Source organism: Callospermophilus lateralis, chromosome 15 (assembly GCF_048772815.1).
Source record: "Callospermophilus lateralis isolate mCalLat2 chromosome 15, mCalLat2.hap1, whole genome shotgun sequence".
In the NCBI taxonomy this organism is placed as follows: Eukaryota; Metazoa; Chordata; class Mammalia; order Rodentia; family Sciuridae; genus Callospermophilus; species Callospermophilus lateralis.
Window position 1 is genome coordinate 92,639,375 of NC_135319.1, and position 11,190 is coordinate 92,650,564.

The following is an 11,190-nucleotide window of genomic DNA, read 5'->3' on the forward strand; positions in this document are numbered from 1 at the left end:
CTTCCCTCCTCTCTCCCCTCCTTCTTCCCTCCCTCCCTCTCTCCTCCCTCCTCTCTCCCCTCCCTCCTCCCTCCCCTTCCCCCTCCTCCCTCCCCCTTCCCATCCTCTCTCCTCTCCCTCCTCTCCTCCCTCCCTCCCTTCCCCTCCTCTCCCCCTCCCTCCTCTCTCCTCCACCCTCCTCTCTCCCATTCTCACCTGTTCCTCTCTGATCTCTGCCTCCATCACCTGCTGTCCCCCCCAGGACTCTGATAGCACCAGGCCACCCAGACAACACAGTGACCTCTCATCTCAAGGTCAGACTTTCACCAAGCCTGCAAAAGCCCCTCTGTCACATGAGGTGACGTCCTCGGAAAACACTTCTGCCACACGCCCTTGGAGGAGTCTCACAATGTACTCTCCACACAGTCCCTTGAGGTCGCTGCAGAGGCTTGCCTTCAATGCACTGCCTCAGCACCAGGTTCCCATAAACAGAAGGCATCACTGGGGCTGGTGGCCTCGGCCTGGGCAGAGCAGAGGCAGGAGAGCAGGCACCTGGCCAGGCCCTGGTGGCCGCTCCTGGGGCCCGTGCTGAGCAGGGCTGGCTGGGCGGGGTTTGAGGAGCCCAAGCTGCCCTGCACATGGCCACGCCATTCTGTATCCTAGAGACCAGAAGTATGGGGTAGGGCTAGAGCCGCAGCCACAGTGGTGTCACAGAGAGGGCGGGTCTCAAAGTGAGTTCCCACTGCAGAGAGACAGGTTGGGGACTAGGAAGACAGCTTCAGGTGACCACCCAGCCCGCTGCCAGGTTGCGGGGTGGTGTCGTGTGTCCTGTGCACATGCACACCCTGAACACGGGCAGCTCTGGGCACAGCAATCTCAGACGAAGCTGGTAAAACAGCTGGTGCCCTCCTTCTGTTACCGCTGGGCCTCGCCGTCTGCCTGCATGCAGCGGAAACCGCCACTGTTCCTACGCTCTGCTTCAGGGGCCAGCGGCCACCCATGCTGCAGGCCACTGACCCTGCTCCCCGGATTTTCTTGGTTGCTCATCAGGTGGCTGCTGTTGGAGAAGAGCCAGGTTCACCCCGGGGTTCACCCTGGCCTTTCCTTGTCACCACATGTCTGATCACAAACAGGAAGCCACAGTCATCTTTAAACAGCCAGGTCTCTGCAGTGACCTCAAGGGACGGTGTGGAGAGTATATTGTGAGGCTCCTCCAAGGGCGTGTGGCAGAAGTGTCCCCCGAAGACGTCACCTCACGTGACAGAGGGGCCTTTGCAGGCGTGGTGAGGGTCGGACCTTGAGATGAGAGGTCACTGTGTTGTCTGGGTGGCTGGATGCTATCAGAGTCCCGGGGGGACAGCGGAGGTCAGAGAGGACCTCGTGCCCAGCATCGCGCGCACCTCTAGCGTCGGAGCCTCTTCTCACTTTAGGACGTCAAGTCCTCTGTTACACAGGAGGGCTGCTGGGTGCCTGCGTCTTCCCTGTAATCAAATTTACAGCACGGCAGTCGGCAGTGAAGTGCCCAGGGCCCTGGCGGGACGCTCGCCTGCTGCTGCTCTCTGCCAGCTCCTGTCCCTCCACCTCCTCCTCCAGGACCTGGCGCCATCACCGTCACCCCCACAGGTGGAGAGGAGACTGGGCCAGCCTGGCCTTGTGAGGTGCCTTCGCAGTGCCAGCCCACAGGAAGCCCTCGGGTGGTCAGCTGAGTTCACATCCTCCCATCTCCCTGACCCTGCGTAAAACACCTTCCGGTGGCCTGAGCTCACGGGGCTCAGCACTGCCGTCTCCTCCACGTTCTGAGGTTCTGCTCCTGGCATTTCAGCATTTCAGAGCTTCTGCCCCTTGGCTGTGGTGACCGGATTCTGCGGAAGGGGTCTGCGGTTCCCGTGCACCCAGCTGCCCAGTGTCCTCCCCTGCAGTGGGCGTTCACTGCCCTCCCCTCGGGTGCCTACCGCCTGCTCCCTGCCCCAGGGGCCTGAGCACGCCTGGGCCTGGGGGAGACACACACTCTCTGCAGCGTCACCCTGACGCGGGCATGCGTCCCAGTGCCTTCCTTGGTGTCCCCTCGTCTGCCCTTCTGGTGGCTCGTGGCCCCTGAAGCCCGGACTTTGCCCCAACAAGACTCCCTGGCTGAGGGCTGGGGAACCTGAGGAGGGATGGCCGGGCTGGTTCTGGCGCTCTCTCCCTGGGCTCCCGCGGCTCCGCGGCTGCTGGGGGCAGAGGTCATGCTCTGTCCACGTGAACTTGAAAGCTGCAGGGCACCTTGAGGAAGTCTTAACTTTTATGAATCACCCCACCAGGAGCCATGAGCGAGTTTCACTGCGGTCATTTGGGCTCACTAAAGCCGCGAGAGGCAGACAGTTGCCTGGTTTATGATTAAAGGGCAAATCCTGCTGCCCGGTCACTCGGGCCGGTGGAGAGTGAGCTGGTCCTCGGGCCAATCAGTCAAGTCAGGAAGCAGGAGCGTAAAAGGCCAGCCTGGCCAAGTGGAGACCCTCCCCTGCCAGAGCTGGGCACTGCCACCCCAGAACAAAGGGCAGGCACAGTGAGTGCCCTGGGAGACTGCCAGGTGGGCAGAGGGCCAGGCACCATGCCTGGCTGGGGACTTCTGCACAAGCTGGACTTTGCTCCACAGCCCTCGGGTGGCTGGCGTCGCCCCCTCTGCAGACCAGGCCCTGAGAGCAGGCCGGGCGGTCTGTCCATGCTCGCCCACCCGGGAAGCCCCCTGGTGGCCGGGGCTCCACTTGCCCCTCTCCATCAGCAGATCAGCACCACATGGAACCTCCTGGGGAGGGGCGCCCCTCTACCCAGGGCACCGTGTGCGTGCACGTGCCCTTCTACACAAAGCAAATGCCTCCATGTTTCAGTCCAAAAATATGCAATGAGGGTTCCAAAGCATCTTCAAGCTCTGGTTTCCCAAGGCAGCTGGCAGCAGCCCACCGTCTGCACAGCTGCCGTAATAACATGGTAGCACACTCGTCCCAAAAGCTAGGAGAAAAGATCTCAGAAACAGCACTCCCCTCTCATTTCCCAGCACCACACACGCATGGCACAAAGCCACCCCATGGCACGAAGCCACCCGTGACACACAGCTCACTACAGCATGACGCCCTCACACTATCACAAAGCCTCAGCCATGTGACCAGACTGCCTTGGACCAAATGTTACTGGAAACATGTCTGGAATTTGGCCTGAAAGGTGGAGAATGCCGAAGTGCCCTTAAGACAATGTGTCCCTGCTCAGATGGGTCAAGACACGGTGGACAGTCGGAGACAATGAACTGTCAGATTGGAGGTTACTACTGGGAACCATGTGCCATGTGCAGCACGTGCCATCGAAGCACAGTGCCCTCCTCGTCCACGTTGCAGGTGTGGAGATGAAGCAGCTGCTGTCCCCGCCAGGCTCAAGGGCTCTGGAAAGCCAAAAGCCCTCCTCGCCCACCCACTACGGCAGGCCACGTGGGTGCCTCCTCCCTGGCGACATTAGGGACACTCGCCCGCAAAGGCAGACCAGGAAGCAGCCTCACCCCGCCCTCCAGCCTCACCCCTCCCTCCAGCCACACCCCTCCCTCTAGCCTCACCTCCCTCCAGCCTCACCCCTCCCTCCAGCCTCACCCCTCCCTCCAGCCACACCCCTCCCTCTAGCCTCACCTCCCTCTAGCCTCACCTCCCTCCAGCTTCACTCCTCCCTCTAGCCTCACCTCCCTCCAGCCTCACCCCTCCCTCCAGCCTCACCCCTCCCTCCAGCCTCACTCCTCCCTCCAGCCTCACCCCTCCCTTCAGCCTCACCTCCCTCCAGCCTCACCCCTCCCTCCAGCCTCACCCCTCCCTCTAGCCTCACCTCCCTCCAGCCTCACTCCTCCCTCCAGCCTTACCCCTCCCTCTAGCCTCACCTCCCTTCAGTCTCACCTCCCTCCAGCCTCACCCCTCCCTGATTCACCTCCTCCCAACATCCTCCACCAAGGGGCCCTCCCCATCCTCTTCTGATAAAATCTTGCTGGCTCAAACATGATAGTGTGGATCCCCCCTGTGCATCTTGGGAGGGGCCTTTCCACTCAGCGTGGGTCTCTGAGATCCATCCAGGTCCCCGTGTCTCCACGGCTCGCCCCTTCTTATCGCCGAGTGGCTTTCCCTGTGGGGTGCCCAGGTTGTCTGACCAGTCACCCCTGGAAGGCCTTGGGCTGTTCCCAGGCCTTCCTGTCACAGGTGTATGAGCGTCACCTACAGGCCTGAGTGACTTAGGTTTCTGTGACTTTGGTACAAATGCCCAGCCATGCAATGGCTGGTCACGCGGAAGCCACATAAGACTGCTGGCCTCTTTCCCCAAGAGGCTGCCTGTCCACATTGCCCCCGCTGTGTATGAGGGTCCACCCCCTCTGCATCCTCCACTGCCTCTGGGTACTGGCCATCTTCCCTCTCAGCCACTCCCATGGCACACAGTGGGTCTCGTGATTTTGATCTGCGCTTCTGAGTGGCTGATGCTGAAAGCCTTCTCACTGCTTGTCTGCCGTCCGCCCCCTCCTTGGTGAAACGCCTCCCCCACTTAGATTTGTGATATGTGGGTTTGCTGTGGAAGGCTGAGCTCTGCATATGCTCAATACTGGTCCCTCACGGGACAGCACTGCGCCTAGCATGAGCTGTCTCTGCCTTCTCACAGCGGCTTTCCCAGGGCAAGTTTCTAATTTGATGAGGCCCAATTTGTCAGCTTCCCCCCCGCCCCCCCACCCCCCCACCCCCCGTGGCCTGTGTGCTTGGTGTCAAGTTAGAAACTGCCTAGGACCTGAAGTTTTCTCCTGGGTCCTTCTGAAAGTCTTAGAGGTTTTGCTTCACCCCTTGCGCCTGTGGTCTACTTTGAGTTTGTGAAAGAGCAAGTGCAGACCAAGGTCTACTCGCTGCCCGTGGGTGTCCAGTGGCTGCAGGCCACTTGATTGCTTTTGCACCTCTGTCAAATCTCACAGGAAGGCTCCACGTGTCCCTTTGAGGGCTTTCTGCCCTGTCCCCCTGACTGCATCTGCACTTCACCCAGCTTCTGTCTGGATCACTACGTAAAATCTTGAAATTTTTAAAAATCATTTCAGCTATTTGAGAAGCTGAGTTTTGCCATATAAATTCAAGGATGAGCCTGTTTATGTCGCCAGAACTCGCCAGCCTGTTTATGTCGCCAGGACTGTGATAGGAATCACATTAACCCTGTAGATCAACTGGAGCAGAGCTGGCGTCTTACTGAGCTGCTTTCTCTTTTTGAGGCATATTTGTCCCATTCTTCTTCCCAGACTTCTTTCTGTTAAGAATACATCATTATTAGCTGCAGTCACCTGGCACCATAGACCTCTGGAGCTTATTCCTCCTAAATGGAATGTTGTGCCTTTTTAACCCCCCACCCCAGGCCTTGGAAACCACCCTGGTGCCCTCCGTCTCCGCCGGGAAGTGAGAAGTGGCCTTTGCCTTTCCTGCTCCTTGGCGCCAACGCCCTCCAGCAGCACGTCTGTAGCCGAGGGTGGCGGAGCGCTTCCCTCCGACATGGGAGTCCTTCTTCCTTTCTGAGTTGCTTTTTAGTCCCTTCTTCAGGTGGTGGACACGCAGTGGGGGTTCCCTGTCCCAGCTCTGGTGAACGATGCCGCAAGGACCTGTGCGGGGCCTCCACGCCAATCTCCATGAGGGAGGTCCTCGTTCACGCCCGCCCACAGCGCGCCAGGACGCTCCTTTCCACGTTGTCGCCAGCCCCAACCCGTCCTCTCTGATAGCAGCCTCTAACCCTGGGCAGGGAGACCTCACTGCGTCCTAGCGTCTCCCTGGCCACTGGCGGTTTGAGCCCTTTCCCGCGGACCCCGCGTGCCCTGTGCGTTTCTCCTTGGGGTTGCTGCCTTCTGCTGAGCTGACTCCCTCACGCACGGGGCGTAGGCCCTTTCAGAGGGGTGGCTTCGAATACGGCCTCCCTGGCGCAGGCCCTGCACCCCTCATTGTTTCCGAGGCTGTGCAGGAGCGCTCACATTTGAAGTCACCCATCTGCCGTTTTGTCCCCTGTGCTTTGGGTGCCTGTCCAAAACGGATTGTCCAGCCCAGGATCACAAGGTTTTACCCCGCGCTTTAATGTGGAAACGCACAGCTTCCTATCTTACATGTGAGGCTCTGATTCACTACCATTAGCATGACCCTATCCAGATCACCCTGAGCACATGAAGCACCTACTGTTTACAGGGAAGTGTGTCAGAGGCCTGAGGCTGAGGGGTCACATGGTGCAGCACAAGAACCTGGGGACTCACCCAGTCACCAGAGCCCTCCCTGCCCAGTGAGTGGGGACAGCAACACCTCCCGAGGCCGGGTGAGAACCTGCGACATGCAGACCCAGGCACACAGTGCCGGACCCCACCTGTGCCCGGACACCACAGCCCACACCCTGCAGGTGACTCGGGGTGCAGCCGCAGCCGCGCACCACGGTGCCCTGTCCAGATGCAGCGGGAGCCTCTGGAGGCCAGTCAGCGGCTCGCCTCCCCTGTAGGAAGGCATCCGCGGCTTCATTAGCTGGAGCCGTCCCAATTACCGTGGGCCCCATCGGTGGGCTAGACATGACAGATCTCGGTTATTACAGCCACTATGGATTGTCAGTGATTAGCAAAGAAACTAGTATATTACCCTAATTTAATTATCCTACCATCTGATGTTTATGATGATCACTAACAGTACTTATTTCTAAAATGAAATGTGCTGTTCTCTAATTGTTCACAGTTCGAAAGAAACAGCTAGAGAACATTTCCAACCATTAAGGAGATGATATTTTAAATGATGAACATACTGTATATGTTTGTACTTTAGGAAACAGACTCTGGTAATGTTTGGGGAAATTAGTGGAAATTTACTGATTCCCAGAAGAAAAATTGTTCCGTCTAGCGGTGCCAGGCTGTCTGTGGGGACCATCCAGGGAGGGCCGTGAAGGCAGCCAGCTAGGATAACCCACCAGAGGGGCCCAAGCCCCCTCCCACCAGGGGCCTGGGAACCGGGTGCCCATGGCCTGCGGGCTGTTTCCTGACCCCAGCAGCACAGCTTGAGTGCCATGGGGTGGGAGAGCCGTCCAGCCCCACAGCACTTAGGCCAGGGCTGGGGCTGGAGAGACGGTGCCCACCTCTACTGGGGGCCTCTGGGAGCCTTTGGGAGCCCACAGACATTCTGGAGAGGTGGACCCCCTCCCTGGCCTGGGGACAGCCAGGCTCCCATTTGAGTCCCTTCCAGCCCTGGCTGGAGCCCTGGCCGGGCTCCTGGGCTCTTGTGTTCACAGTGGGACATGGTGCCCCTGGGGAGGGTCAGAGGAGGTGGGAGAGACTGAGGAACACGGTGCTCAGTGCCCCTCAGCCAGGCCGGACAGTGAAGGGCAGGGAGACCAAGGAGTAGGACTCACCCAGGGACGGGTCTGCCCAGAGCTCTGCGGAGGGCCACTTGCTCAGTGTCGGGAGGGACAGGGTGCTTCCTAAGTCTGCCAACATGCTATCCTGCGTCTTCCTGTCCCGAAGGGTTTTCTCCCTGTTTAAGAAACTGAGGGTATGGATCACTGGCTATTGGCCCACCCCTACCTCCCTGCAGTCCGAAGTCCTGATCTCGTTTCCACCACCCCAGATGCAGGGGACGGCGCACGGGGCTCTCCCTCTCCCGTGTCGCTCTCCCCCTACACATACGCCCCTCTGCCCGTCACCTCTCCCTCTACCTATTTAAGTTAATGGCGTCAGTCACCAGTTGCCCCTGAACAGCCGAACAGAGCCTGAGATCACGTTCTCCTCCACTGAGCCCAGGAGCACACACGGCGGGAGCTTGGGGGAGACTCCCTCTGCCCCACCAGGAATCAAGGGGTCGGGGCACGGAGATCTCTTTGAGCGCGTATGAAGTATGAGATGTGAGCGTTGAGGCGGAGGCATCAGCAAACGTTCCAACACAGGCTGGAGTGGAGCAGAGAGGCCTGAGCCCTCAGCTCCGTTGTGCCAGACGGAGGTGCACGGGGCAAGGAGAGACAGAGGTGACAGGAACAACAGGCGCATTTCTAAGCCGAGGGCCAGTGGGCATCACCTAGGGGAGAGCCCAGAGAGGAGACCTGCTGGGAATCAACCCAAAGCCCCCGCATGGCCAGGTGGAGGACAGGGACCAGAGGGCCAGTGGGCTAGCGGCTTGGAAAGAAGAGGTGCCTCCCTCAGGGCAGCAGCAAGGGGAGAGTGTGCAAACCGGCCACGTCCACCTTTCTGACAGCCACTTCCAGAGAGCCACAGTTGCTCAGCTAGAGAGGAGGGAGACCAACGTGCTGGCCAAAGACCGGCTCCACCAGGGCGAGGGCAGAGGAAGGCAGCTGGGGCTCTGGGGAAAGCCTGGTCAGCAGGAGGCCAGGAGGGGACCCTCCATGTTGGACACATCTGACTCCCTAGTGGACTGAGCTCAGGAAGCAGTTCTGATTCATTCCAGAAACTTCATGGCATGCACGCTTTCGTTTGTTGTTGCTGATGTTTTATTTGTTTTATTAGTTACACACGACAGTAGAATGCATTTATGCACTTTGACATATCACACATGGACGGGATAAAATTTCTCATTTTCTGAGTGCACATGTTGCAGAATCACATTGGTCATGCAGTCACATAGACACATACAGAAATCATGTCTGTTTCCTTCTACTGTCTTTCCCATCCCACATCCCCTCCCCTCCCATCACTTCCCTCTACCTAATCTAAGGTAACACTATTCTTCCCTAGTGCCCCCTGCCTTGTTGTGAATTAGCATCTGCATATTAGGGAAAACATGGCCTTTGGTTTTGTGGGATTGGCTTATTTCACTTAGCATGGTAATCTCCAACTCCAATCATTTACTGGCAAATGCCATAATTTCATTCTAATTTAAAGCTGAATAATATTCCATTGAGTATATATACCACATTTTCTTTAATCCATTCATCTATTGAGGAATACCTAGATTGGTTCCATAGTCTAGCTATTGTGAATTGAGCTGCTATAATCATTCATGTGGCTGTATCACTATAATATGCTGATTTTAAGTCCTTTGGGTATAAACCAAGGAGTGGGATAGCTGGGTCAAATGGTGGTTCCATTCCCAGTTTTCTGAGGAATCTCCATACTGCTTTCCACAGTGGTTGCACCAATTTGCAGTCCCACCAGCAACATATGAGTGTGCCTTTCCCCCACATCCTCACCAACACTTATTGTTGCCTGCACTCTTGATGATCGCCATTCTGACAGGACTGAGATGGGATCTAAGAGTAGTTTTGATTTGCATTTCTCTAATTGCTAGAGATGTTGAACACTTTTTCATATATTTGTTGATCGATTGTATTTCTTCTTCTGTGAAGTGTCTGTTCAGTTCCTTGGCCCATTTATCGATAGGGTTATTTGGGTTTTTGGTGTTAAGTTTTCTGAGTTATTTATATATCCCAGAGATTAATGCTTTATTGGAGGTGCGTGTGGTGAAGATTTTCTCCCAATCGGTAGGCCCTCTCCTCATGTTATTGATTGTTTCCTTTGCTGAGAAGGAGCTTTTTAATTTGAATCCATCCCATTTATTGATTTTTGATTTTACTTCTTGTGCTTTAGGAGTCTTGTTAAGGAACTCAGATCCTAGGCCAACGTGCATATGTGCGTCTATTTTTTTCTTCTATTAGGTGCAGGGTCTCTGTTCTAGTGCCTGAGTCTTTGATCCACTGTGAGTTGATTTTTGTGCAGGGTGAGAGATAGAGGCTTAATTTCATTTTGCTACATATGGATTTCCAGTTTTGCCAGCACCATTTGTTGAATAGGCTATCTTTTCCCCAGTGAATGTATGTGGGTTTGTCTCTGTGTCCTCTATTCTGTACCATTGGTCTACAAGTCTATTTCGGGGCCAATACCATGCTGTTTTGTTACTAAAGCTTTGTAGTATAGTTTAAGATCTGGTATTGTGATGCCTCCTGCTTCACTTTTCTTGCTAAGGATTGCTTTAGCTATTCTGGGTCTCTTATTTTTTCAAATAAATTTCATGATTGCTTTTCTATTTCTATGAAGAATGTCATTGGGATTTTAAGAGGAATTGCATTAAATCTGTATAACACTTTTGGTAGTATGGCCATTTTGACAATATTAATTCTGCCCATCCAGGAGCATGGGAGGTCTTTCCATCTTCTGAGGTTTTCTTCAGTTTCTTTCTTCAGTGTTCTGTGGTTTTCATTGTAGAGGTCTTTCACCTCTTTTGTTAGATTTATTCCCAGGGTTGTTTTTGTTTTGTTTTGTTTTGAGGCTATTATGATGGAGTAGTTTTCACTTGTATTCAGCATCATCCTTGAAACTCTAACTACAGCAATTAGACAAAAGGAAGACATTAAAGGGATACAAATAGGTAAAGAGGAACTCAAACTATCACTGTTTGCTGATGAGATGATTCTATACCTAGAAGATAAAAAAAAATCCACTAGAAAAATTCTAGAACTAATACATGAATTCAGCAAGGTAGCAGGATATAAAATCAACAGCCATAAGTCAAATGCATTCCTATCCATCAGTGATGAACCCACTGCTTATTTTTATCTTCAATGCTGTGGGTTGAGCCCAGGGTCTTGCGTGTACTGGACAAGCCCGCTACCCCTGAGCTGCCTCCCAACCCTCTGTGTTTCGAGTGTGTGTTCAGTGCACATGTGGATTCTGCAACCCTCTCTGGGCTGCAGGAGCACAGGCTTTGAGGCTGCAGGTGTGGCCAGGAGGCGGCTCTCCAAGCACCTGGAGGCTTCTTTGCATGCGCCATGGAGCTGAGAGGGGGGCAGCAGCTCCTGAGTGAATGGTAGCTTGAGAGCCTGGTGCAGGGGGCTGCAGAGCAGCCTCAGCTTCCTCTGCAGAGCTTCCTGGATGCCTAGAAGTGTCCCCCACATGCCCACCTCCACACCCGGCCCCTCTGACACCCAAAGGAAAAGAGATAGAGGAAGAGGCAGCTGCCTCCATGAAGCCCGGGCTCCAAGCCTCTCTCTCCCTGCAGACACTGGAACTAAGTCACCCTCACGGTTCTTCACCAGACCCACCCACCGTGAAGCTGTGCACCAGCAACGGGACAGATCTGGAGGAGAGTGAGCATTGCCTGGTGCTCCCGAGCCGGACAGTGAGCAACCGCCTCCCTGAGCGCTCTCTTCTCCGTCCCTGAACCGAGGGTGGCCGCTCAGCTGGCCACAGCAGTTCTGACATTTCTGTCCCGTCCTGTGTTTGAT